Here is a 27348-nt window from a genome sequence, read left to right on the forward strand (position 1 = left end):
CTGGTATGATCTATGGATATCTTTTAAGATCAGACATTCAGAAGGGAAAAACTGAGAAAAATCAGGCACTGGGAAGGCACAAATAAAGGAAAACTGCCTTCTGAGACTTTGACATCGGAGGGAGGCCAAAGCCTAGCTGTGCTTATGGTCCCTCATAAGGCCTTGGTGGTTATATAAAGGGATGTTGGCTTAAGATGTTCTTTCCTCATATGTGGAATCTAAAAAAGCCAGGAGCACCTGGGCGGCACAATCGGTTAAGCACCGGACTCTTGGTTTCAGCTTAGGTTGTGATCTCAGGGTCATGAGATGGAGACCCAAGTCAGGCTCCTCACTCAACATAGAGTCTGCTTAAGACTCTCTCTCCCTCTCCCTCTGCCCCTCCCCCCTGCTCTCTTTTCCTCTCTCAAATAAATAAATAAATAATTTAAAAAGCCATACTCATAAAAACAGAAAATAAAATGGTATTACCAAGGGCTGGAAGGTAGGGGGATAGAAGAGATGTTGTTTACAGGGTACAAACTTGCAACAAGTAGTAAATAAGTCTTAGAGATCTAATGCACAGCATAGTAAATACAGACAATAATATTGTATTATAATCATCCAACTTGCTAAGAGACTAGAACTTAATTATTTCAACCACAAAAAAAGAAATGATAATTATGTGACATGATGGAGGTGTAATCGCTCTAATGGCAATCATGCTACAATATATAAATGTATCGAATCAAGGCACTGTATACTTTAAATTTACATAATGTTATATGTCAAATATATTTCAATTAAAAAAAGATGCACTTTCCTAAATTAGCCTCTTCTTGCTGCCTAACGGTACTCACCCTACAGGCACACACAGTCTTCCGGGTCCACAGCTGCTCAGACTCTGATTCTTGTGTTTACCAGCCACACGCACAAGTATTGCAGGAATGGCGACCAGAGCGCCCAAGACCGGAAAGAGCAAGAGCTCAAAGAACCAACTTGCGGACACGCTCTCCATCCTCCCCAGAGAACCATTCTGTGGACTGTGCAGACCTGCCCATTGTCAAGGCCCTTTGAGGTATAAAAGCACATTAGCACTAATAAACCCAGGGTCACAGCCTTCTTTGAGAAGGCTATGGCTGAGAGAGACGATAAATCATTAGCGGTACCTGGTCTCCCTTGGTGCCTGTCAGATCCCAGCTAAAATGATCAGAGCTCACAGGCTCTGAGATTTCAAAGATGGGCACTAGCAACCACAAAAAAGAGTCTTGGTAAAAGAGGGACAACATGAGAGCCTGAAAGCAGGTGGCCTTCCATCATGAATAATGTGTCTTTACAAAACCCAAAGAATGGTCCAAGTGTGGGTTAGTGGATGCATTTTAAAGGTTTGGTGCCCTTCTCTAAAAGGAGGCAAGAGGATTATAGCCAGCTTACACAGAACTGTTATACATGTTGGAAAAGGGTGATACAGCTTTTTGTTAATGATCTCGGTCCCCACCTGACCCCTCGAAAAAGTCTGTCAATGTATACTGTAATTGTACATGCAAATGTAGCAGCCCTGGGGGGGCTGATCTTCACTGGGTTCCCCCATGTGCCAGGTGTAAGCCATATGCTTCACACACACCGATTCATTTCACCCTTACAAGGACTCCACAAAAAAGGCAAAGATGGCCCCACTTTACAGGTACTGAGATAAGGCTCAGAGAAGTTACAGAGCCTAAGAAACCTTGTAAGCAGTGATACAAGGGGTTCCCAGGATTAAATGTCAGGTTTCTCCCTCGAGAAATCGTAGATGCCAGCCTACTGCATTAAAACAGCCTGGGGTGCCGGTTGAAAATCCAGATCTCCATATTTTTTCTGAACGGGAATCTCTGAAGGTGGGGCCTAAAGTGTACATCTTTCAACACCCCCCAGGAGCTTCTGATAAACAAGCAAGTGTAAGAACACAGCCACGCCCTATGCCACACTTCCTCATTGAAGATAAGCAGCTTTAAATGAAGGTGGGGTGGGGGGAGAGGGAAGGAGGAAGGGAGGGGGAGAGAAAGTGAGAGAGAGAGAGAGAGAGAGAGAGGGAGAGAGAGAGAAGGAGGGTAAAGGAGGGAGAGAGAGGGGGAGAGAAGGAGGGAAGGGAGGGAGAACGGGAGAAGGAGAGGGGGAGAGATGAGGGAGCTATCATTTACTGAGCATTTTTTATCTGCCAGGTGCTTCACATGTGCTACCATGTGTGAAACCTTACAACAACCTGCTGAATGGGATATTATTATACCCATTTCACAGAGGAGGAAATTGAGGCTCATTCAAGTTAAATAGTGGGGGGGCACCTGGGTGGCTCGGTTAAGCATCTGCTTTTGGTTCAGGTTATGATCTTAGGGTCCTGGGATTGAGCCCCACGTTGGGCTCCCTGCTCAGTGGGGAGTCCACTTCTCCTTCTCCCTCTGCCCCTCCCCCTACTCATGTTCTCTCTCTCTCTCTCTCTCTTACTTTCTCTCTCTCTTAAATAAATAAAATCTTAAAAAAATATTTTGAAAAATCTTTTAAAAAATTTAAATAATTGGATAAAAGTCACATATCTAACAAACAGCAGCCTAAGAACATGCATCAGGTCTCCCTGGCTCTCAATCCCATATCCTTTTCCCACCACAGTCTTCATTTCCCCTTTCGGCTGAAGAGTAGAGGTCTCAGTGCAATCGCCAGCAGTGCTGGAGTGAGGTACGTCTGAAAGGGCCCCGAGAAGACCCTGTCCAACGTAAATCAGGCAGCAGAGATGGCATGTCCTGGGGCCTCCCAACTGTTCCCTCAGCAGCCACTGTCACTGGGCCCTGCCCAGGCGGGAAGCCTGGACTGGCCAAGGACGATGGGAGCAGCACGGGAGTGGAGCCAACACTCTCCTCCTCACACACATTCATACTGAGGACCCACATCCATACTGAGGTCCACTCCCTCACCAATATGAACCCAGGCATTTGGGAATTTGTATTATCTGGCTCTGGGGGAGAACCAAAGGAGTTCAAGTTCCAAATACCAGTATGCCCTGAAGTGGACAGCATACCCTCTTTCTGGGCAAAGTCTCTCCCTCTATAAAATGAGGAGGTGGAATTAACTGCTCCCTAAGGCCCTGTAACACTGGTGACTTGGTAATTCACAGACACTATAGAATGTGGGTGTGTAATTGTAATGTATGCCATTTGCCACAGGGCAAGGGACAGGTAGGGCCCTACCAAATTGGACATGGAGTTGAAGTTTAACTGCCACCATAGGCGGCACTGGTCAAACAAAGACATTCAGATCTCCGTCATAGCTCCTGTTTTCTATTTCTGTCTGGGAGGCCCTGGTGGGGCTGTTATGTAACAGATCGGCCAGCTGCGAGCTCCTTCTGTCCTCTTCCCCTGCACTTGGCACTAATCTCGAACTGACTGACCACTCCCTTGGTGCCCTTTTTTGTAACCTTTAAACAGCTGCATCTTGCCTTTTTAACTGACTGTGAGCTCCTAGAAGTCCAGCCAGGTGGGTTAGATAGACTGCATACTCAGCACAGAGCAGGGAACTGTGGATGCAGTGGTAGTAAGAGTATTCTAGCATTCTGCTAGGAAAAATAAACGGTAACAAAATCAGCCAACATTTGAGCGCCTACTGTGTGCCAGAGATTATTCTAAATACTTTACAACCCTAAGAGGTATAGAATATTATCATCTTGTGTTTTGCAGATATGGAAACAGATAGAGAGGCTACGTTACCTGATGAGTTCACACAGTTAATAAAGGCAAAGTGCTGGCCATCTCTCCTATTTCTTGAATGAATACACCTAGATCCAGATCGAAACAACAGGTGAGGGTGTGTGCCTTTGGCATTAGACAGACCTGGGTCCAAACTCCGGCTTAGCAATTTACTAGCTATTCCTTTAGATAAGCACTTGAGCCTTTCTGTGCCTCAGTTTCTTCATCTGTAAAATGGGATAACATCTACCTTGTGGAGTTATTCCAAAAATCAGGGATAAATACCTGTGAAAGAACCTAGTGTTGTGCCTGGCTTACTCATCTACTCATGTATTTATTGAGTTGCTAAAAGGCTTCATGCTGGGTGCCAGGATAACAGAAGAAAGCAGGATCCCTGCCCTCAAGCTGCTCCCAGTTTATTGATCAGGTAAACATTAAAAAAGAGAGAGACCATGCCACATGCGAAGGACAGTATTATGCACTGGGTATCAGCAGAACACAGAGAAGTGTACCTCAGGGCAAGGAAAGCTGAATAGAGTCTGCAAGGATGAGTGAGGCTAGGGGCGCCTGGGTGGCTCAGTCGTTAAGCATCTGCCTTTGGCTCAGGGCGTGATCCCAACGTTCTGGGATTGAGCCCCACATCAGGCTCCTCCACTATGAGCCTGCTCCTTCCTCTCCCACTCCCCCTACTTGTGTTCCCTCTCTCGCTGGCTGTCTCTCTATCAAATAAATAAATAAAATCTTAAAAAAAAAAAAAAGGATGAGTGAGGCTAACCAGACCCACCTGGACAGATGGCCTAAGGGCTCTTAGGGCTGGGTTATTCCATTCTACCCATTGATTAAGCAATATCTCCAGGGTATTGGCCTTGACCCTATTCTCATATTTCATATTCCATCTTTCAGAAAATACTGTCTCTGCAACCTTCAAATTTTATTCAGAATCCAAAATGTATGTAGAACTCTTACTTACCTAACACAGAGTGGAGGGACACGTGGGGGAAACATCTGTATATAATGAATACACATGCACATGTGCACACACACACACACCCTCATATTTGCAAAGTGAAAAGATAAACTCAAAAATACCTAAGCAGCAGGAGACAGGGTCTAGGGAGCAGGGACAGAAGCTGGAGTTCTTTGAATACAACTTGTTTGATAGATTTGAATTTGGAACTATATAAATCTATAATTAAAAACATCCATTTAAAAGCAACCCCTAAAAAGGGAGAGCAAAAGGAAGTAAATGAACCCAACTAGGTTTCAAGTTGATGATATAAACCACACAGAGAGAAACTATCTCAAGTGACTTTAAGATACAAAATAACAGTCTTAAAGTGAAATATATCCAGACCAAAACACAACACAAAACAAAACAACCAAACAACGTTACAAACTTAAACTGGTTAGGTGGTAGTGTTGGTATTGTTATTCTGCGACTGTGTATTATGGCAAAAGGCAAATAAGTAATTATATTGGTATAATTGAGGACCAGGATTTTTGGAATGGGAGAAAAGAGATACAGATGTGAGAGATAGCAATGTGAAAGATGGATGGAATTAAGTAAAAATCCCACATTCCTGACTTTGAGTTGGAAGTATCATAATGAATCCATGATGTGTTTTATCTTTTAAAAAATGTGTTTCTAACTCTGTCCACTGAACAGGGCTAGACACAAAGACCAATTCAGCAGCAGTGAGCATCTAATCCAAGAGTGTAGTCCTGAAACATCATTTCCCTCTAAAAAGAACTAGGAACCTTTGAAAAATATCTGATTAGAGACTGGAGCAGAAAATGTACACAATGAGACTGATGTGTGATATCAGAAAGCAAGGGAAGATCAATGACCACTGTGATATGTCAAAAAGACTCAGACACCAAGGGAAGAGGTTGGCTCTGGCCAAAGATGGGTCCATTTGAGTAAGAATAATAACTGCACCAGATTGAAACAAATACACGTTTACAAACATGAGCCCGGTGATGGGTATTAAGGAGGGCACATATTGCATAGAGCACTGGGTGTTATACACAAACAATGAATCATGGAACACTACATCAAGAACTAATGATGTACTGTATGGTGACTAACATAACATAATAATAAAAGGAAAAAAAAAACAAACATGAGTTCATAACAATAAGATAAAGAGAGAAGGAGAGAGAGAAACTTCATTAGTCACCCTTGCAGAAGACTAGGGAACCAATCCTTCATTTTTGAAAAATAAATAAAAAGAAAGAAAAATGAGCCATTCCTGCCTTTTATGAACTGTATTTCAGGGTAACCAAATATCTGATGAAGGGGAATATCTATTTCATAGAAGTATTCCAGCTAACAGATAAAGAATTATGATAGAATGTACCCTTCACAACTCCCAATAAAATAATGGAACTAGGCAGTGATCAGAAAAACAGAAACAACCATGCATTATGTACCCCCAGTGGAAATACAAAACACAATGTATGAGACAGTCTTGCAAGGATCTAGTCTGAATCTCAATCTGATCAAGCATTTAGATCTAACTACCGGGGAACACAGGGTACTGAGGAATAGGTTGTGTACCACAGCAATGCGGTCAGCCAGCAAAACACAGTTATTAGGAAAAATCTACAGTGCAGGTCACCCGATTTTTTCTACAAAGATATTACAAAGGGACAAAAAAGAGATGGAGAGGAGGTTTCAGAAGATAAAGAAAATTAAGAGACCTGTCAACCAACTTCAATGCATGAACACTATTGGATCCTTGTTCTAACAAACTATAAAAAGGAAAAAATAAAACTCCTACTTAAAAGAATTGGGAAATTTTGAACACAGTGGATAGTTGATGATATTAAGGAATTGTTATTAATATTCTAGATGGAAGGAGAATATTGTGATAATGTTTTTAAAGGAAGATCTTATATTTTAGAGACATGTGGAAATGTAAAAGATGAAATGATACTATGGCTGGGATTTGCATCACAATAATCCAGAGGGCAGGTACAGGTACAGAAGAAGTAAGACTGATCACAAGTTGAAAACTGTTGTAGCTATGTGATAGAAACATGTGTTTCTGCTTTCTACTTGTGTTGTTTCCCCTTCCTACTTTCATATATATTTGAAAGTAGGAAGGTTTATGTATTTACATATTATACACATTATATGCCATAATTATAATGCAATATTTTATATATGCACATACGTATAGATATAATCCACCTCTCCTTACTAATGACCCGTGGTGCCACCAACCAGAGATGTAAGTCACCATCATTTCTCCCCTGAATTATCACAGCGGCCTCTTAACTGGTGTCTTTACCTCCACCCTTGCCTCGCTGCAGTCTGTTAAACGAAGAGCAACAAAAGCATTCTTCTAAGAAATAAGGCAAATTATGTTACTCTTCTGCTTAAAATCTTCCATTGGTTTCCTGCCCCACTTAGAGTAAAAAATCAAAGCTCTTGCAATGTCCTACAAGGCTCTGTAGGAGTCAAGCTCTGCATACCTCTCTGACTTCTCTCCAACTGCTCCTTCCCTGTGTCTTTGCTGCAGCCACACTGTGCCTCTATTCAACATATCCTTAGCTGTCTCAGGGCCTTGGCACGCACTTTCCCACTCTTCCCCCAGATATGCGCATGGCTTGCTTCCTCACTTCCTACAGGTCTACTTAAATGTTCCTTTCTCAGAGAGGCTTTCCAGATTGCCCTATATAAAGCAGCACCCCCAGGCTCCCTATTCTAGTTTATTTTTCTTCATGGTATATTTTTATCTTTTTTTTTCCTTTTGTCTCCACCTACTAGAAAAGGAGCTGCATAGAAAAGGATAGACATAGTTTGTTTGAGGCACTGTTATTTCCCAAAGTGTCTGGCTCCATAAACATTGTTAATTTTGTTTTTAAATTTTGAACTATAAACTAGCCAGCAATACTTGACAGACTGTTGAGCAAAGCGTGGTGGGGTAGGCAGGAACCACTTTATGGAATGCTTATATCCCCTTTAAGACACTTGAATTTTGTCTTGCAGGTGATGGGGAGCCTCAAATTATATACAATACCCTTCAAATCTTAGTGATAGTCATTCTTACCACCTTTGTTATTATCTTAAAGGAAACACATGCGTTTTGGTGTTTATATGGTATATACATTAGAAGGTCTATCACCTTCTAAAAGAGCTGAATCGCTGTACTTCTGGTTAGTCACTTAAAGACATATGTTTCCTCCTGCACTAGAATAAAATGTCCCTGCATAAAGAGATATGGCCACACACAAATAAGGTAATCATTTGCCCATAAGGTTCTTGGAATAAAAAAGCCCCAACCAAGGGCAGTAGCAGCTTGGGGAGGGAGTGGTCATTTGGAGAGGATCTGTTCAAGAATCAACAAATCTCTTTTGTGGATTGACCACAAAAGCCCAAAGGTTTTATGGCAAAAATGGGTGAATACAAAGAGATCTGAGAGGCCCCTTATCTCCTCCTCCTGTTCCTACAGGCAAACACCAAAACCATCACACCTTCTACAAACCCACAGCTAGCTAGTGCCTTAGGTCAGGCCAATTTCATCTGCAGCCTAAGTGTCCCACTAAGTCTCCCTATGGCCAGCCTGGAACCCTTTCAGTCCTCTCCAGAAAGATGTCATTAAAATACAAACTTAATCTTATCAAGCCCTTCATAGAAACTTGTAGGTGCTCCAGGTAACAGGGTCTACAAAACCTCAAATGACCTGGATGCTGCTTACCTCGACAGTCTCACCTCCTGTGTTCCTCCCCAATTTGCCAGCTCCCTGCTCCAGTCCCGGGAAACCACAAGGGTTCTCCCAATAGCCCACGCTCTGGCTTTCTTCTGAACTGTGTACATGCTTTTCTAGGTTTCTTGTGCTGCTCAACAGTATTTTTGCTGTGTTCTCTCCAGCAACAATTCTGCATATGTTACATTTTGTGTTTTATCCCAAGAAAAGCCATTCTAAGAGACCTCACATCATTTATCACCTTGCCGGACGCTGTCAGGCTTAAGGAGTTTTGTAGTCTATATTCTCCTAGTTCTTTGTCAAACACAATTACATCTTACACTTGGAATCATCATGTCTGCCTAGAAAATTCTGCAAGTATAATCTCATCTTGGAGTCTTCTTTTTCTCTGGATACAGTTTTATTACGGCCCTCTCTCAAAGCAGGGATAAATTAACCTAACAACAAAACTGCCATCTCTTTCTCAATGATCTAGTTCAAGAAGTTCAAAACATATCTTCAAAAGGATTTCTTATAATGAGTGAATCAGATATGGACATGGCTAAAGCCTTGGTTACTTTGTGAAATAGTTTTATTTCTATTCATATCTATGCTTCTAAAAAAGGTCACGCAGTTCCCTCTCTGTCTCACAGCCATCTCCAACTCAGCATCTTGGCCGCCCTCAGACCTCCAGTGAAGCCCAAGATCATTCAAAAGAGGAGCAAGAAGTTCAGCAGGCACCAACCAGACCGATATTAACCGTAACTGGCGGAAACCCAGAGACACTGACAGTAGGGTGCACAGAAGATTCAAGGGCCGGATCTTGATGCCCAACGCTGGTTACAGGAACAACAAGAAAACAAAGCATGCGCTGCCCAGTGGCTTCCGGAAGCTCCTGGTCCACAACGTCAAGGAGCTTGAAGTGCTGCTGATGTGCAAGAAATCTCACTATGCAGAGATTGCTCATAATGTCTCCTCCAAGAACTACGAAGCCATTGTGGAAAGAGTAGCCAGCTGGCCATTACAGTCACCAATCCCAACACTGGGCTGTGCAGAGAAGAAAATGAATAGACAGCTTACGTGCATGTTGTACTTGTGTTCATAAAACCATAAAACTACCAAAAAATAAAAATAAAATAACAAAATAAAAAAGGTCATGCAAATGATTGACAAATCCTTAGTAAGTGATTCTCCAGGATTTTGCCTTTAATGTGGTATCATCAAACGCAAGGCAATATTAAAGATTAATCAGATAGTCCTGAGGAATTATGGACTCAGGGACATTATAGAAAGTGTTATTAAGGTTAGTACAGAATAGAATTTTCAGTTATTTCCTTAAAATATTTGAAACAACATTCATGGAGAAAAAAAAAATCCCTAAGACATTGTCCTAAAGGTGGCACTATATATATATATTTTTTTAAGATTTTAAAGCTACTATTTTTTTCAGAAGTGTGCCTCTAAGTACAACATCTGGGTTGTAGTCCTGATTCTGTGACCTGTTAGCTATGTTGTGACTTTGGGCAAGTCACTTACCACTTTGAGCCTCACTCTCCTCGGCCACAAAATGAAGATAATTATACTCAGCTACAAGCAGTTGTAAAAATAAAATAAAATGATGTCCGAGGAAGCCCTTCATAAACTAAAAATAAGACTTTGATGGTTTGTACTCACGGCCAATGCCAAATAGCAATGCGATTAGAAGATAGAGCTCTTTCCAGAACTTCAGTTCTCCACCTAAGAGTCCATTTATTTCACCAAGCTGTTATTTTTATTGTTATTGGAAGTACATCAAAAGGATTTCTGCTGAGCCTGGGCAAATAATAAGTCCAGAATGTACTATCAAATTCCCACAATTAATTACTGGGCTTGCATTCTTTGTGCTTGCTTTTTTTTTTTTTTTAAGAACCTTTTGGTATTTTACAAACCTTAATATGAATAGCTGAATTAACATTAGATTAAGAACCTAAGTGCTCAAACTGGAACCGTGTGCAAATATCCTAGCAATGGATGGACTACTACCAGCTAGTGCACATCTGTGAGGCTCTAGTCACTGTAAATACAAGAATCTGCCATTGTTTTCAGAGCAGCTCAGCACCTCTACCAACAGAACACCCTTTCAGTACCCTCCACTTTTCTATAAATCCCAGGTTTGAGAAACTGGGTAATCATCTGATTTTCAACCCTTTACTGCGTAAATGGATTTTAAGAGGAAAGGGAGATCTAAATATCTTTAGACACCACTGCTAATATCAAAACATCACTGCTTTCTTTCTATGTTCAAAGACCCTGGAAGATCTAAAGAATTCAGAAAGGAGTATTGCCCATATAACTACTTCCAAAGGTGTGTTTAATGACACAAAAAAGAACAACACTTCATCAAGGGAGTTGTTGATCACTCTTCCAAAGATACCCAGGCAAAGTAAAATTTGACAAGCATGATGGCACTTACCCCGACATCACTGAGGTTTGCCCCAAAATAGCCACTGAATCTCCACTGGGGGTGGGGGTACCACTAACAATGAGCTTCTATCTCTCCTTTTTTTTTTTTTTTTTTAAGATTTTATTTATTTATTTGACAGAGATAGAGACAGCCAGCGAGAGAGGGAACACAAGCAGGGGGAGTAGGAGAGGAAGAAGCAGGCTCATAGCGGAGGAGCCTGATGTGGGGCTCGATCCCAGAACGCCGGGATCACGCCCTGAGCCGAAGGCAGGCGCTTAACCGCTGTGCTACCCAGGTGCCCCTCTATCTCTCCTTCTATAACAAACAAGCTCTAAAATATATAAGGCCCAAACATGATTTTAGTTTATTTCTTGCCTCTTCTCCATTTTCCCTACTCAAGGCATTTGTTTTTGCTTTAGGAACCTCTTCCTGGCTCTTTGCATGATTGATTCCTTCTCCTTGGTTCTCTCAGACCAACGTGGAGTCAAATCCTAGCTCTACCATAGGTAATAAATCCTATAATCTCTGCATCTCAGTTACCTCACACAAAAGAAAACATCCCAAGGAGTGCTGCTGATGGCTAGATGGAACACAGAAACAACAGCCTTTCCCAGTTTGGTCACCAAGTTTTTTTTCTTTCCTGAGTTCAGACTCAGCAAACAGGATGTTAAGACCCATCCCTTCAACTTGGGGCTCATAACCTACTTAAAACAACACTTCCTGCTCAGGTTATAATTAGAAGTATCTGATGATTATGAAGAACATGAGAGGGCTTTATGAAGTGTTAATGAGCAACTCTGCTTTGCCTGGCATCAAAGTGTAGAGGGCAATGACCTCGGGCCACCAGCACACTGTGATAGGTAGCAGTTTTCCTGCATATTTGCCATGTGACCTTGGGGAAGTTACTTCATCTCTCTGAAAACGTGACCTTTAAGCTAGGGATTAACAAAAGTATCTGCCTCACAAAATTCCTCTGAGAATCAAGTAAGATAATGCATGTTAAGCATGTTAAGCTCAAATAATGACAGCTACTTCTACCATTGTGACCTCCTCACAAAGATTCTGAATTTCAGTCTTTCATGAAATCCTGAGAATTTCTCTTAACTGCCCTTGGGATGGGGGAGGGGGTCCTGCTTTGCCATCTTCCTTAGAAATGGAACTTCATAAGCCTGGGAGGCTAGTAACTATAGAGCATCAACCTGGGGCTTGTTTTCCTGGAGCTGAAACATGAGGAAGGCTGTGGCAAAGACTGCAATTGTTCAACCAATATCCATTTCCCCCCTCTCCTTCCTTAATAATATGTGTTAGCTGATCATGGGGCCTCCCAAAATAAGACTATATTTCCCATGCTTCCCTTCAGCAAGGTGTGACCATGTCATTAAGTTTCAACCAACAGGAAGTGAGTGGAAGTGAGACTATAACTTCCAGGGTGTTTCTTAGAGGGACGAAGTATGCTGGAAAACAAATGTGTTGGTTGCCACCTTGGATAAGGAGGAAGAGAGTAATCCTAAGGAACATAAAGCTACAAGACAGAAGAGCCTGGGATCCTCATTATTTCATAGAGTAGAGCTGCCATTCCAGATCAGGGCTTTATAAGAGCAAGAAATAAGCTTCCATCAGTTTAAGCCACAGTTATTATGGCCTTTATTACATGCAGCCGAACTGTAGCTTCACAAATATCGTAGAGTTAGAAGAAAGGCAAAATGTGGGGGAGGGTTATGACATTTTCACCATAGGCATTTTTGCCATAGACTGCTTTGCCCCAGCATTTTTGCTGCAAACATTTTCATCGTATAACTAATTGGTCAGAAGGCAATTCTGCTGTAAAAAATAAAATCATGAAAAATAAAAGACATCCATTTAAAAAGATGTAATGAAATATGAAAAACAAAAAGACTTTATTACAAAATACAAAATATTGAATGCATTTAAGATGTGTGTAGATTCACAGCAATCCTGTGCAAATAACTGATTTTATTTTGTGGATAGTACCTAAGCACTTGTCTTTGAAGTCTTTCATTCATCATATTATACATTTTTTTGCTTGTTGATTCATTTATCTCCTCATTTGGCATCACACTTTTTTCTTTTTTTGCTAAAATTTCTTCCTTCATTAAGAGATGTATCCGTTTCCAAATATTAGGATGCATATTTGTAACCAAGATTTTTATTGCATTCTGAAAGTCTTCTATGCTGTTCTTTGCTCTTGGTGTACTGTCACAAGTCTGTTTATAGACATTCCAAAACTCTATGGGAAATGTAGGACCAAAATTCTATGCCACTGTATGGATCATCATGAGAGCGAAGACTTACATAAAAATGGGAGTGCTGTGTCAATGGAGAATGAATCCAAACTGTCAACCAGTTTGATGATAAAACCAAACTGTCAAACCAAAATGCCAACCAGTTATTTTTGTTATCTTTTATGGCAAAATTGTGTTACAGCCATTAATTATGTGGCAAAAATGTTTACCACAGAGATCTCAGCAGCAAAGATATTTACCGCAAAAGTAACCCACATAGTAGGTTCTCATAATGACTTGCAGAATTAATCTTCAGGGTTCTAGGCAATCAACCCAAATTTGGAATATCAAGGTCAGCTCCAGAAACAAGAGGACAGTGGTCAGCTGGAGAGTGTCCACAGGACAATGACTAGGGCAATGAAAGGTCAGAAAAACCCATCTCAGGAGGAAAGACTGTAAGATCGAGAAGGAGAAAGGTAAGCCAGAGCAACAGAATTAGGTTTCAAGTAACTCAAGTGTAGTAAGTTGAACAGGGCTCCTTTCTTTGCACTCTAGTTTCCTCATCTGTAACAGATAACACCAGAAAATCATTAAAATCCCTTCTAACTATACCACGAGGGGTCTACAGATTCAGAGTAATTTATGTTGCACCACAGGACAGAACTACAACCCACCTAGATATAGCACTGTGACAGTGAAGAACAGATTTCCACTGAATATCAAAAGACAACTTCTGAGCAATGCTTCTTGTCCAGCAATAGAATGGCTGTCATCCAAAGTCCAAAGCTACATGACTAGAAGGGTTCAGTCAGAGAGTAGACAGGTTTCTAGAGGAAGTGCTGAGTTGGGGGAGGACCATGCAGTTCAAACGGACTCAGCCCCTTCTTTACAGGCTGGTCGGAGAAGCGGGCTTTATAGTAGACAGTCCTAGATTTCAATCCACTTCTACCACTTGCTTGGATACATGATTCTGGACAAGTTATTCACCTTTTTTTGAGTCTCAGTTTCCTCATTTTAAAAACGGGTACAGCAAGACGTAACTTAAAGTGTATTGTATTAAAAGAGATAATGCATGCCAAGCACATGGCACAGTGTTAGGCCCATAGCTGTTGATAGCAGTCATCATCAACATCGCATTAGCTTTAGAAATGGAGGAGGAAAAGAAAAAGATGTGAGGAGCTGAGAAGATGGGAGTAGTCATTCTGGTGGAAGCACCAGTAGGTAGAGGGCTGGAATTCGTGGACTGGGCACATAGCTGCATAGCCAAAACTAACCAGGGCTTGCTACATAAATGCTGTGACATGCAAGCAGGATCAACAGCAACTCAAAGAGTAGTAGGTCCTGGAAGGGAAGCTGGCAGTTGGAGGCTCATCGGAAACTGAGAAAGGACTCTTATCCAGACCTCATCCACCCATCCAATATTTATTGGTTATCTACAAGCAATTATAACAAGGTAAAATTGTCACAAGGAGTTAAACAGAGTATAATCAAGGCACAGAGGAGAACCATCTGACCCAGATTTAGAGGGCCAGATAAGGGTTTCCACAGAAAATGATAGCTAACTCAAGACAGACATTACTGAGAAAAAGGTGTTTGGGGCAAGGAGAAGAGAGCTCAAGCCGATGATGTGTTCGAAAATCATAAAACCTTTCCCACTTCCCCTCTAAAATTCCCATATTCTGCTAATTGTTCTACTCTAAAGTTCTACAATTATGGTTTCAGATGAAAAAGCAAAATAAAATAAATGCCCTACACATGTGATTTCGTTACATTTCTAAGAGAATAGTGGTGGGTGGGCATGACGTGATTATAAAAAGGCAGCGTGAGGGCTCCCTGTGCTACTGAAGGAACTGTGGTGCTGGATTCATGAATCCACACAGCTGATAAATAGCGCAGAATGTGCACACACACTTACACAGCCCAGGGAAATATGAGGTGTGTCATGTATGTGACATGTGTCATGTCCGTATCTCAGCTGTGATACTACACTGTAGTTTTATAAAATATTGGCACTGGGAGAGAGGGGCAACATTTACAAGGATCTCTTTGTATTGTTTCTTACAACTGCATGTGAATCTATAATTATTTCCATACAAATTGCAGTTATAAAAGTAGCAACAAAAAAGAACATACTTACATAAAATTGTAGTTATGAAATATGAATTTATTATTGAAACTTTAGCAAAACACCTAAAAAATAAAATGTCAGAATTACTGGTACCCTATGACTGAAATATCCTTTTGTAATATTTTGATCTAGTTCTTTCATTTTTGGACTAGTATATGCTCTTACAATGATTTTCCTCTATGTATATATAAATATACACATGTTTATATAGTTTAATTTAGCATAGTTTATTCCTTGTTTATTCCACAAATTTTCTGTTTCAAAGATCTTTCCATTAACAGTAAAAACTCCTTCAACATTTTGATGGCTACTTAGTAACACTATATAGGCATATCATACTTATCTGAACCAATTCCCTTATTTGGAACATTATAGGCTGTTTTAAAATTTCTCCTATTATAAGTAATCCTACAATGAATTAAATCCAACTGGTTGCCAACTTCGCTGAGATGAAAGAGAACAAGTCCCTAAATACTAAAATGTTAGAATTATCAAACATTTAAAAAATCATCTGCCCAAACAATCCCTCTAAAACAAATACTCATACATCAATCATTTTATAGTTATGAAAACTATTTGCCTATTCTTACTTTAGGAAGTAAGGACAAGGCATAATCTCAAAAGTTGTTTAAAAAAAAAAAAACATGAGCCACTAACCTTGCTCTAAGTCATTTTTAACCTTGTAAAATCAAGTAGAAAAAGCATAAATGAAAAAATGTAGAGGAAAAAGTTTTTAAGACTTTGGTACATGCTAGATATGGTTTATATTCCCATTCTCTATGACATTAGGGAAGCAGTTTACTTTAATTTTTATTTCTTCATCCACAAACATACCGACTTCCTAGCAAGCCCTCAATAAATGTTTGTTGTATGAATGACTGAAGTCACTGGCACATTAGGTACTCAGCTGCTCTGCTGCTCAAACATCCAATGTTCCTCTTTGTTCCCAGTCAGCTCCTCCTTAGAATGTCCTCCCTTACCCTTCTCCACCTGAGGACATCCTCCCTACACATCAGAGACAGCACTTGTGTCCCTCTTCAGAGAAGTCTGTCAATCCACTCACTTACTTCTTGCCCGTATTAACTACCCCATCCTTATGTACAGCTACATAGATGCCTGTCTGTACTTACATTGAAGAAACAACTTGCGGGTTGGTTCTGTCTCTTCTTCATCCTTGAGTAGGGCTTCACCAACTATGTTGACATGACAAGACAGGTTTCTCACATCCTCCACTCTGGCTACAACTATTGGATGAGAGGTACACAAATAATGCCTCTCAAGCCCATTGGATTCTCTCCTCTTAGAATTTAGAGTTTGGGATTTAGAGATAGATGATCCATGGAGACTGGTTGCTTGAATGAGTGGCATGTATGAGTGGCTTGAATGAGTCACATTTGGGGAAGCCATGCACACAAAGAAGTCAGGAAAGCTGGTCCACAGAGAGAGAATAAAGGGTGTAGCAAATGCACAGGAGAGCGTAAAACAACTAATGAATCATCGAACTTTACATCTAAAACCAGGGGTGTACTGTATGGTGACTAACATAATATAATAAAAAACATTAAAAAAAATACAAAACAAAATAAACAAACAAAAAATCTAAAAAAAAAATGGAAGTGTTATTTTTTCTTTAAGATTATATCCAATAAAACAATATGCAGCCAATAAAAATGTTTTATGAAGAAAAAAAAAACAAGAACCATGAAACACAAGAAAGAGAGAGGCTGCCAGAAAGCTCTCAGCTCTGGAGTTCCAGGCCCAAATGAAGCTGAGCTCTACTCCTTGACCTTGGGATGCAGAAAGTACCCTGTGATTTTGCAATTCTCTTCCTTTGGTTTTCAGTTAAAATGTTTTGAAATAAGCTTTTATTACTTGCAACCAAAGATAATTTACTAGAACATGGGTAAGATCTCTAATGTTTTTTCTTCCATCCCTTTATCATACTATTTCTTCCTCTGAAATATTCTTTCCCATTCTATCTAAAACTTTAAAATCCTACCCATTCTTCAGACTGATCCTAAATACAACCTAACCAAGGAGACTGTCTCTGCCCTCTCTGAAATCCCCCTTAGAACATTCTTTCTGTGCTTGACACATGTACATTAGAGTTATTTGTGTACTTGCCACATGCCCCATTTAAATCACTTCCTCTCCCCAGGCTTCGGTTTCCTTGCTCTTAAAATGAATGAACAGTTTGAGACTGGTAGTTGTCAAAGTGGATTCTCCACAGCCCCATGTTCAGCAGTTATGAGAGAGAGGTGGAAAGCAGTATCCCAGTCTCCCAACCTTACTTTATAAGAGTTGCTCTGTTTTCATGTAATTCATATATTGATAGTCTAAGTAAGGCTTTATGGAGAAAAGGAATCTAGTACTAATCAAATCTGAAAATCCTAAACTAGATAATTCATAAAGCTCCAGGATTCCTGTAGTAGTAGTGAAATAAAAATAATAAAACGAACTAAAATTTTATTGAACTAGCTACTGTTCTAAATACTTGGCTTGTCAACATTTTAATTATCATAACAATCACATGCGCTAGACTATTCTTAACCTCATCCTAAAATGAGGACCTGGATCACATACATTACAAATAGCAGAGGCAGGAACTGAGGAAACACAGACCAGATCTGAGTCCTTCACCACAATACTGTCTTCTAAGCTCCTTGAAGGCAGATACCGCAGTTTTTGTTTCTTTTTCTTTTTATCTCAGAGCACAGTACTTGGGCTAATAGTCACTTTTAATGGTGTCTGCTAAATGAATAAATACTGGAATGAACAAAGGAAATCTATCTTGGATTCTGAGAAAACAGAGACAGGAACTCGAACTCTCTAGGACGCCAGCTACCTTTAGAGAATAGCCCTGGGCAAAGAGAACTATTGCACAGCTTATACCATCTCTCTCTGAAAAGCAAAGGACCCTCCTGCAGTCAGGAAGAATTCCTTTCAGATATAGTTTAATTTGTAGTACTGACCAGGACCTGATGGTCAATGGACACATACTTCACCAAGTTCACCATCTTTAGCTCATAATCAATATATTCATTCCTTTTGTATAAGGGTTTCTCAACCTTTGCACTACTGACATTTTGAGCCAGACAATTCTTTGTTGTGGGGAGCTGTCCTGTGCATTACAGGGTGTTTAGTAGCACCCTGGCCTCTACCCACTAAATGCCAATAACAACCCATCACCCACCCTTGCACTGCAACAACTAAAAATGTCTCTAGACATTGCCAAATGTCCCATGGAGGGAGGAGGGGTATAAAGTAGGAAACCACTGCTTTACATGTATTAGCTTTTGTGGAAACACCGGCGGGGGGAGGACGAAAGAAAGAGAAGAAAAGAAGAAAGAAAAAAATAAGCAATGCCTAGTTACACTTAGAATATAAATGGTAATTTCCTTTCAACCTTAGGAAGCTCCTCACTTCATCCTCCACCTTCAAAATTCTCCTTCAGGGGCGCCTGGGTAGCGCAGTGGTTAAGCATCTGCCTTTGGCTCAGGGCGTGATCCCAGTGTTCTGGGTTCGAGCCCCACATCAGGCTCCTCCACTAAGAGCCTGCTTCTTCCTCTCCCACTCCCCCTGCTTGTATCCCCTCTCTCGCTGGCTGTCTCTCTCTCTGTCAAGTAAATAAATAAAATGTTTAAAAAAAAATTCTCCTTCAACTGGGCTCTTCTGAACACCCCACCATGTATCAAGCTTGCTGACTGCCTCAACCAAGAGCTGTAGTAATAGATATCCCACACATTTATGAGGACTACATGGTGACCACAAATTGCCTTAAAGCTTATGAATAATCCCAGTATGGATATAATGAAGAAAATGCTCAGAACCTTGTAAAATGAAGAGAGAAACATCATCCACCTTAAAGAAACCTCAGGATAATAAAATATTGCCAACATGGTCTTACTTCATGTCCACTTCTTGATACAGCCAACACTTATTAAGTACTACTAGAGGGCAGGGAATGCACTAGGGTACTTTTCTGTACCTTAACCCATTTGATTTTCCTAAAATCTGATGAGAAAGACATTATCTGTTTTGCAGAGGGGCTCAGAGGAGTAGAATGTCTTGCCCAAGTTCACAAAGTTAGTTAGTGATGTCAAAACTTGAATCCGAACAGCCACTGGCTCCAACTCCAGTGTACTCCCCACTTCCGTACTGCAGTATTTCACAAGAAAACCAGCGGCCACAATCAGCAAAGAGCGAAGAAGGTAACACAATTGTTTCATTCATACTTTATGCACAGATAAGAGGCAGAAGGATGTATTTCAAAACGTTAACATAAGTCATCTACAGAAAACAAGCTTATCAGTTATTTTTTCTTTTGCGCTTTTCTGCATTTCCTAAATTGTTTTGCCTTAAATATGTATTACCTCTGTAATAAAAAGTAATTAAAACCCATTTCCGCAGTGCCTGGGTGGCTCAGTCAGTTAAGTGTCTGCCTTGGGCTCAGGTCATGATCCCAGGGTCCCGGCATTGAGTCCCGCATCAGGCTCCCTCCTCAGCAGGAAGTCTGCTTCTCCCTCTGCCACTACCCCTTCTCCCCCCATGCTCTCTCCCTCTCTCTTTATCTCAAGTAAATAAAATCTTAAAAAAAAAAAACATTTCCAACAACAAAAATAACTCATGGAAGTATCAAAATGTAATGCCAGTTTCAAGTGAACCATTACCACTATTTCTCACTTATGAGAACCATTAGCACTATTTCTCAAAATTAAGAAGTTTGATAATAACACTCAGCTTTAACAAGGGTCTGGGAAAACAAGTAGTCACATATACTGTTAGCAGAAATTTAAGTTGGAACAAGGCTCTTTAGACAGCAATCTGGCAAGATCTATCATAACGTGACATGAGTGTGCTCTTTCTCCTAGCAATTCCACTTCTAAGAATTTATCCAATGGGTGTACCACTTATACAATACATAAATATATACTCAAAGATATTTGCTGCCTATCAGTAGAAGAATTGGAACAGTGGACTTCAAAGTGGTCATTAGAGAAAATGTGGTACATCGCTAGGTAAAAATGTATAAAATTACCCAAGTCATAGTGTCAAGTAAAAATCAAGTTCTATAATAGCATGTATAGAAGGATCCCAGGATATACAGGTATTTATTATATATGAATGTGTATGTGCACATGTGTTCGTGTGCAGGAATCTGCATGTGTCTATGTGGCTTTGTATAAGCTTGTAATGCATAAAAAATTCTATAAGTACATACAAGAAACAATATTAATTATATCTGGAGGGTAAAACTAAAAGTTGGGGAGGAATGAAATGAACTTTTATTTTCATTTTTATGCCACTTACTAAATTGTTTTATATTTTCTCTTCATAAATATGTATCCTGCTATAAACAAAAACAGGGTTCTTGTTTTGGTTTGGTTTTGCTTTTTAAGAGACAAGAAGCCGAGCTCTCATGCGATGGCTTGAAAACAAAGCAACATATGAAATAGAACTGTCTTCTGTTACAACTGCAAATGCTCACAAAACAAGACAGTGTGTGAAAGCCTCCCAGGCTCCGGGTGCCAATGAGGCATAATGGAGACAGTTCTCTCCTGGCACACTGAGAGACAAAGCCAGGCTCCCACCATGTTAGGCAATTTAGTGGCTGGATTTTAAGACCAATAATTAAAGTGAAATGCTGCTATACATTTCAAGGCAACCTGAGCCAATTTCCTTAGCAGTTAAAATCCAATTTTTACTGTTCTATCCCTCCAGCTTGTCTCCTTTTAGAGTAGCTGATACATCTTGGCCACAGGGTGCCCAAGACCTCAACTCTCCTCCTCTGCAAATGTGTCATTTCCCAATATGTTAGAAGACCTGGAGTCATCAATTTCACTGGGACATTCTAAAAACTAAGTATGATTGGGTATAGAAAAGCATGTTGCCAACACAAAGATGCTATGAGAATATTATCACTTGAACTTAAAAAAAAAAGGCTGACCCCTAATGTTGAACAGTATAATTACTGATGTCATCTCTGGTATATAAATCCTGTCTACAGTCTCGAATACCTATGAAGCTACGAAGCCACCTCAAATTCTTACTTGACGCAAGCAGCTAAAATGGTCTCTTAACACAACTCAGACTTCATTTGTCCCCCTTCCCTCCTGGCTCACTAAGTGCTGGTTGTAACAATGACATATCTTTTCACAGAGCTTGGCCCCTCTTCCAGGTCTTTGCATTTGCTGAACCTAGTCCTTGATATACGCTACACACAGCGCACTCTCTTTCTTTCTTTTTTTTTTTTTTTTCTGGTTTGCTTCTGTTTCTTCAGGTGTCAGCTCAAATGTTACCTCCTCAGAAGGGCCCTTCCTGATTGTGCTCTGTAAGGTAGGCTTCCCTCCTCCCCACCCCCACCTTGAGCTATTCTCTCCCTCACTCTAGTCCGTCCATGGCATTTAGCATACCATATAATCCTTTATCTTTGCTTATGGTATATCTTGTGTGCTACAATGTAAACTCAAAAGTGCCCAAGTCTTACCTGTCTTGTCCTCCAAATGTATCACTGTGACTAGAACCGTACGAGCACATAACAGGCAGTCAGGAGACATTCATGAAATGAATGAATGCAGAATTTATCCACTACAAAGTGCTTTCATCTACATTCCCACATTTCTCCTTCCCTGTGAAACAGGCAAAGTCAGTATGATTTTTCTCATTTGAATTACCTGCTCAAGGTCAAACCTTGTAAATGACAAAGCCAAAGCTTACATCTGGGGTTTCTGACTCATGATTCCCTAATATCCCCACTGCTCAACAGCATCTGCAAATTTGGACTTGGAAGGGTTGAAAATAGAGCCATTTTTCTAGGCTTTAGCAATAGGGGAGGGAAGAGAAAGATCTGCTTCCCTGCAGGGAGGAGGTAGGAAAGACAGGGAGGGGGAAATGGTGTGCTATTATCTTGCACTCCCTAGCTGCAAATTAGTAAGTGAAATTCTTTCCTTCATCTGAATGAAATGCAGTTACCTCTGGGATGGAGGCTTATGAAACCTCTCATCACGAAGTCACAGTGCGGAACACTTGGCTAATTGAAACAGCAAGTGAAATTTTAGGTAGGTCAGATGCAATTACCCAAATTGGAAAGTGACACCAGTGTTCACACCCATTGGGCCACACGCAGCAGCCTGGGATTTAAGTCACACACATACACCCCCACGTACATACTCCCAAACTACAGTCATCCACACACCTTCCTACGGCATGGGGTTCCAAGTCTCCCAAATATGCTGACTCACTAACTAGGGAAAAGGGGAGAAGATGCAGGTAGGACAGGGGAAGAAGAGAAAAGAAGAGCAGCACAGGCAAAGAGGAGAGAGGGGGACAAGGAAGCTGAAGATGGAGGGGAAGGAAGAAGAGGTGGCAGTAGGAAGAGAATATTGGGAAGGAAGACTGCAGAAGAGGGAGAAAGAGAAGGAAGAATAAGCAGCGAAAAGAAATGTCACTCTGCTGATTTCTGCTGTGTTGCTCAAGTGGCCAAATGCTGGCACAAGGCAGCCCTTGAGAATTTCTGGGGTCAGGGTATTTTTTCAGGCACTTTTCTGTTATCATAGAGACTGAGAACTCCTGCTTCAACAGTCATCTTCCAGGTTTCTCTGGTGTTTGAGCTTTCTTCCTATTTCCCCATCAGCAGGCAAGGAGGGACACAGAGCCTAGGGCTTGCCCTGTGAGAATGGGCCTAGGGGCAGGCTGGCTACTCTACACCATCCTGGCCCTCAGCCACAGCCCTGGACTCAGCCCAGTGCCGTAGAATTTCAGTTCTAGCATTTCCACTGACTACCTTACTCCTCCCCTAGGCAAACACAGACCCTGCTCCTGCCTCCCACCTCCTTCACAGCACCCCCTCGAGATCTGTACAACCTAATGGGCAGCCCACCAAAAAGCTGAAAGCCTGGTGACACCTTGCAATAACCTGACAGCATATTCAGTCCTTTTGCTGGTATCCTCATGATGTATTTGTAGCATTGAAAACCAATTGGTCACATTTTCCATTTCTGGCCAAGAATGAAAATACTACCTCCTCTCCTGCCGCCAGGCTAGAAACCTCTAGCTTCCCCTATACCTCCCATCCCACATCCAGTCAGCTGTCAGTCTGTCTGTTCTTTTGTGCAATGCTTTCCTCTTTCTTCCACAGTTCACTGGAACTACCCTGGTTTGGGCTGTCATTACTTCTTAGGTCATCAACTTAATGGACATTTGTTTGTTCTCCCTGTCCACCAGGCACATGCTCTCTCCCTGTCAGTCCGCCCCCTCCCTCACTAAATCATAAATCCCTGGGGCCCAGGAACCTATGTTTTCAACCAGCATCTCAGGTAAATCTGATACAGCCAGGACACAATTGGAAACCACAGATGGGACCCACCTTTTATGCAGCTGCCACTATCTCCAGTATTCGCACATTTCATTCTTCTCTCTGGAACTGCAGTAGGACTTTTGGGGGCCCTAGGTAGTTTTGCCTTCATGTGTTCATTCCCCCATTTTAAAAAACTATTTTTTACTGCATTGATATGAAGATATAGTCCTTAATTCCTTATGGTTCTACTCATTTATTTTATTCTGGTTTTTAAAAGAAATTAAAATTAAAACATTTTTGTCGGCCCTAAAATTGTTGTGACTCCTAGGCACTATGCCTATGGATAAGTCAGCCCTGCCTCGGCTCCCCTCCCAAATCTTCAGGACCTTCCCACTGCATACAGAATAAAGTCCAACCTTCTCAACAGACCTACCCTGATCTGGGTTCAATCTGTCTTCCCAGCGCTATCCACTATAGCACTTCCAACCCACATGGGCTCTGGCTTCCAGGCCTAAATGCAAATCTCTCAGCACACCATACATGTATGATGATGCCACTGTGCCTTAGCTCTCAGCCCAAAACAATTTTCCTTTCCTTCTCCACCTACTGACTTCCTGCTCAAACAGCACTTTCCACTGTGGCCTTCCCTCAGCCCCTGGTTGAAATTATGCGTCCTGCTTCTGCGCTCCATGGCACTTCATGAGTCTAGTGTAATACCACTTATTCGCCCTGCCTTGTGCCAAATATACCCAATTCTGAGGTGCACTTCTTTCACAGCATAACATTTCTAAAATCAGGAAGTGGCTTACAACACATGCCAAACAAATTCACCAGCCACCAGGTAGAGTACGACACTGCAACGTGCCAACAATTATTTTCTGCATGCGCAAACCCAACATGCGTAACAAGTACTGGACCATCTGATTCCTTCCTTGGTCCGGTCATTTGCTTTGTTAACATCACACACAGTGGAATTTTAATTTTCATCCCTAGTGCCTTCTGAAATTAGGCTTTGATGCATTATTGAAGGAAAAAAATATTTTGGATCCAGGCTATGGCCTGTGACATGTCAGGTAAAGCAATTTTAAGAACTAGAAATTGCCAGATCTCTTGGCACCTGTCATGAAAATTTCCTAATTCCCCAGACCATGAAGGGCTTATTACTCAGACATTGAGCTGCTCTGTCAAAAGCTTCTAAGCAAATTTTAAGAGATGTTGTTTAAATAGACAATAACTATAATTTAGCTTTCTCCCGAGTTACAAGTTTTGCCAATGAGGAAATGTACAATTTAAACTCCAGGATTCTTTAATCCACCTCAAAATTATAGACTCTTTCCAAAAGGAGTTCAAAATGGTGAGTACAGGTTATAAAAGGACACCATAATGCTTACATAAATTGCAGATGGCCAAAGGTGATACAAATAATTTTTAATATTAAACCTGAAAATAGCTAAGATTCCAATCTTGCAATACCCATGAAGAAACACACAAATCTACAGATAAAAGTATTCTATTGTTAGTTTGCTAAAAAGAAAAATGTATACATTTAGTGTTTTTTTTTTTCTGCTAGAAAAATTATCTTGATAATGGATCGTACAATATATTGCATTTTTGGGGGGTCAGAAAGCAATGTTTTGGTAAGCTTATTATTTCTTTACATTTCCACATTAGAAAACTCTTGGGGGTCTGGGACTGTGTATTAACTATCTTTCTCTCCCCTCTACTGTCCTTGCATATGAAAAATGCTCATTTTTTAGTTGGTCTAGCTTTCTGCCAACAGTTTCATTTCTATCAAGTCTGGCCTCATTTCTATTAAAATCTAGTTGTATGTTTATTTTATGGTTTGGAGGGGTACATTTCATTATAAATGCCCTTTTTAAAAATTCAAAATCAGTGCATGCTTTTATTCATTCAACGAGTATCTATCAAGCTCCTAATAAATGCCAAGCAGTAACAAGAATACAAAGGTGAGGAACACACAGCCCTGCTCTGAACTTTACTTAGAGTCTAAAGGGAGCGATAGGCCAGGCAACGTATCACAACCTAATGCAGTAAAAGCTAAGGCAGGGATATACAGGCTGGGGGAGGAGCATGGAGAATGGCCACCTCATGCAGTCTACGGGGGTTAAGGAGCTGAAGAATGAGTAGGAGATAACCTGGAAAAGTGGACATCTAGATGGCTACGGGAGAAGTTGCCCTAATCTGAGAGAACAATGTGTGCAAAAGCATAGAAATGGAGGTGGGGGGAAGGGGACCAACCAGTGGTGACAGGATAAGAAGTTCTACTGGGCTGGCTTGCATGATAGACTTCTGATGTCCAGTTAAGATAAAGTGACTTTATCCTGAGAAAAGTGGGGAGTAATTTTCATTGGCAAGATATTGCTCCATAAAGTTATAAAGCAGTACCAATTATATTGTTCTCTCAGTATCATATAAGGATTTAATCAGTCTTATTCTATACTGCTTTTTTTCTGCCTTCTTCATTTCCAGCATTTTAAAATTCTTCAGGTTATATTTAAGTCAAGAGAGATATCTTGGAGCTCCTGGGTAGTTCAATTGGTTAAGCATGTGCTTTCAGCTCAGGTCATGATCCCGGGGTCCTGGGATGAAATTCCACGTGAGGCTCCCTGCTTAGCGGGGAGCCTGCTTCTCCTTCTCTCTCTGCCTGCCGCTGTGCTTGCTTGTGCTCTCTTTCTCTCTCTCTCTCTGTGTCAAATAAATAAATACAATCTTTTAAAAAGAGAGAGAGATCTTATTTACAATATTCAAAATGAAAACAACTACATTCATTCCAGTTCCCTCACACACTCCTATTTCTCCTTGCCACAGGGAAAGCAGCAAATAGAAACATTCACCGTGAAATTCTTCACTTGCAACTTTATGGACGTTTCTCTATGACATTTTACTCAATGTAGAATAAGTAGAACCTGGGTAACCTCAGACAACTTGCTTAACCTCTCTGTGCCTAGTTTATTCAACTCTAAGAAAAAATTAACTATCACCTACCTTAAAGAATTCTTATGAGGGTTAAATAAGATACCATAGGAACAGTATTTAGCAAAATGGCTTGGATTGTAATCATTGCTACAATCAAAAAATTGTAACAATTTTTATGTTTAAGCATTACTGAAAAATGTATATAAACATACACGGTTACCACTTTATATTTTACTATAATTTTAATCTTATGCATACACACATATGATATATAGGTATAGATATATAGATATAGATATAGATATAGATATAGATATAGATATATAGATTTACACACAGTTTCAATAGGGGTTATCTCTGAGACAAAGAATCAGGGAAGGGGAAGGGTATATTATATATTCCACTGTATTCTGTAATCTTTTTTTTTTAAGATTTTATTTATTTGACAGAGAGAGACACAGAGAGAGAGGGAACAAAAGTAGAGAGAGAGGGAGAGGGAGAAGCAGGCTTCTCTCTAAGCAGGGATCCTGACGCAGGGCTTGATCCCAGGACCCTGGGATCATGACCTGAGCTGAAGGCAGACGCTTAACGACTGAGCCACCCAGGTGCCCCTCTTTTCTGTAATCTTTAATTTTTTTTAACAAGAGCATGGAAAACTTTAATGATAAAAACTTTTATAATAAAACTTAATTTAAAAACCTTGTTAAATAAAGTAATATATCTAAATATTATATATTATTATAAATATCTATATATTTATAATAGATATCTATAAATCTAAGATAGCTATATATCTAAATATACCTAGATACATACCTAAATAAATGTATATACATTTTTATATATGATTTATATATATGATATATATTTAGGTATATATATATATATATATATATATATATATATATATATATATAT

General features: G+C 40.4%; 1 protein-coding gene and 1 pseudogene across 2 annotated transcripts in view; one reads left to right on the forward strand and one right to left on the reverse strand.

The window, feature by feature from the left end:
* The window catches only part of DNAJC6 (DnaJ heat shock protein family (Hsp40) member C6), a 148193-nt gene that overhangs the window by 69085 nt on the left and 51760 nt on the right, over window positions 1-27348 (reverse strand). The window lies entirely within an intron of this gene.
* LOC103663094 lies at window positions 924-9502 on the forward strand (annotated as a pseudogene).

The sequence above is a fragment of the Ursus maritimus genome, unplaced genomic scaffold, assembly GCF_017311325.1.
Source record: "Ursus maritimus isolate PB19 unplaced genomic scaffold, ASM1731132v1 scaffold_12, whole genome shotgun sequence".
In the NCBI taxonomy this organism is placed as follows: Eukaryota; Metazoa; Chordata; class Mammalia; order Carnivora; family Ursidae; genus Ursus; species Ursus maritimus.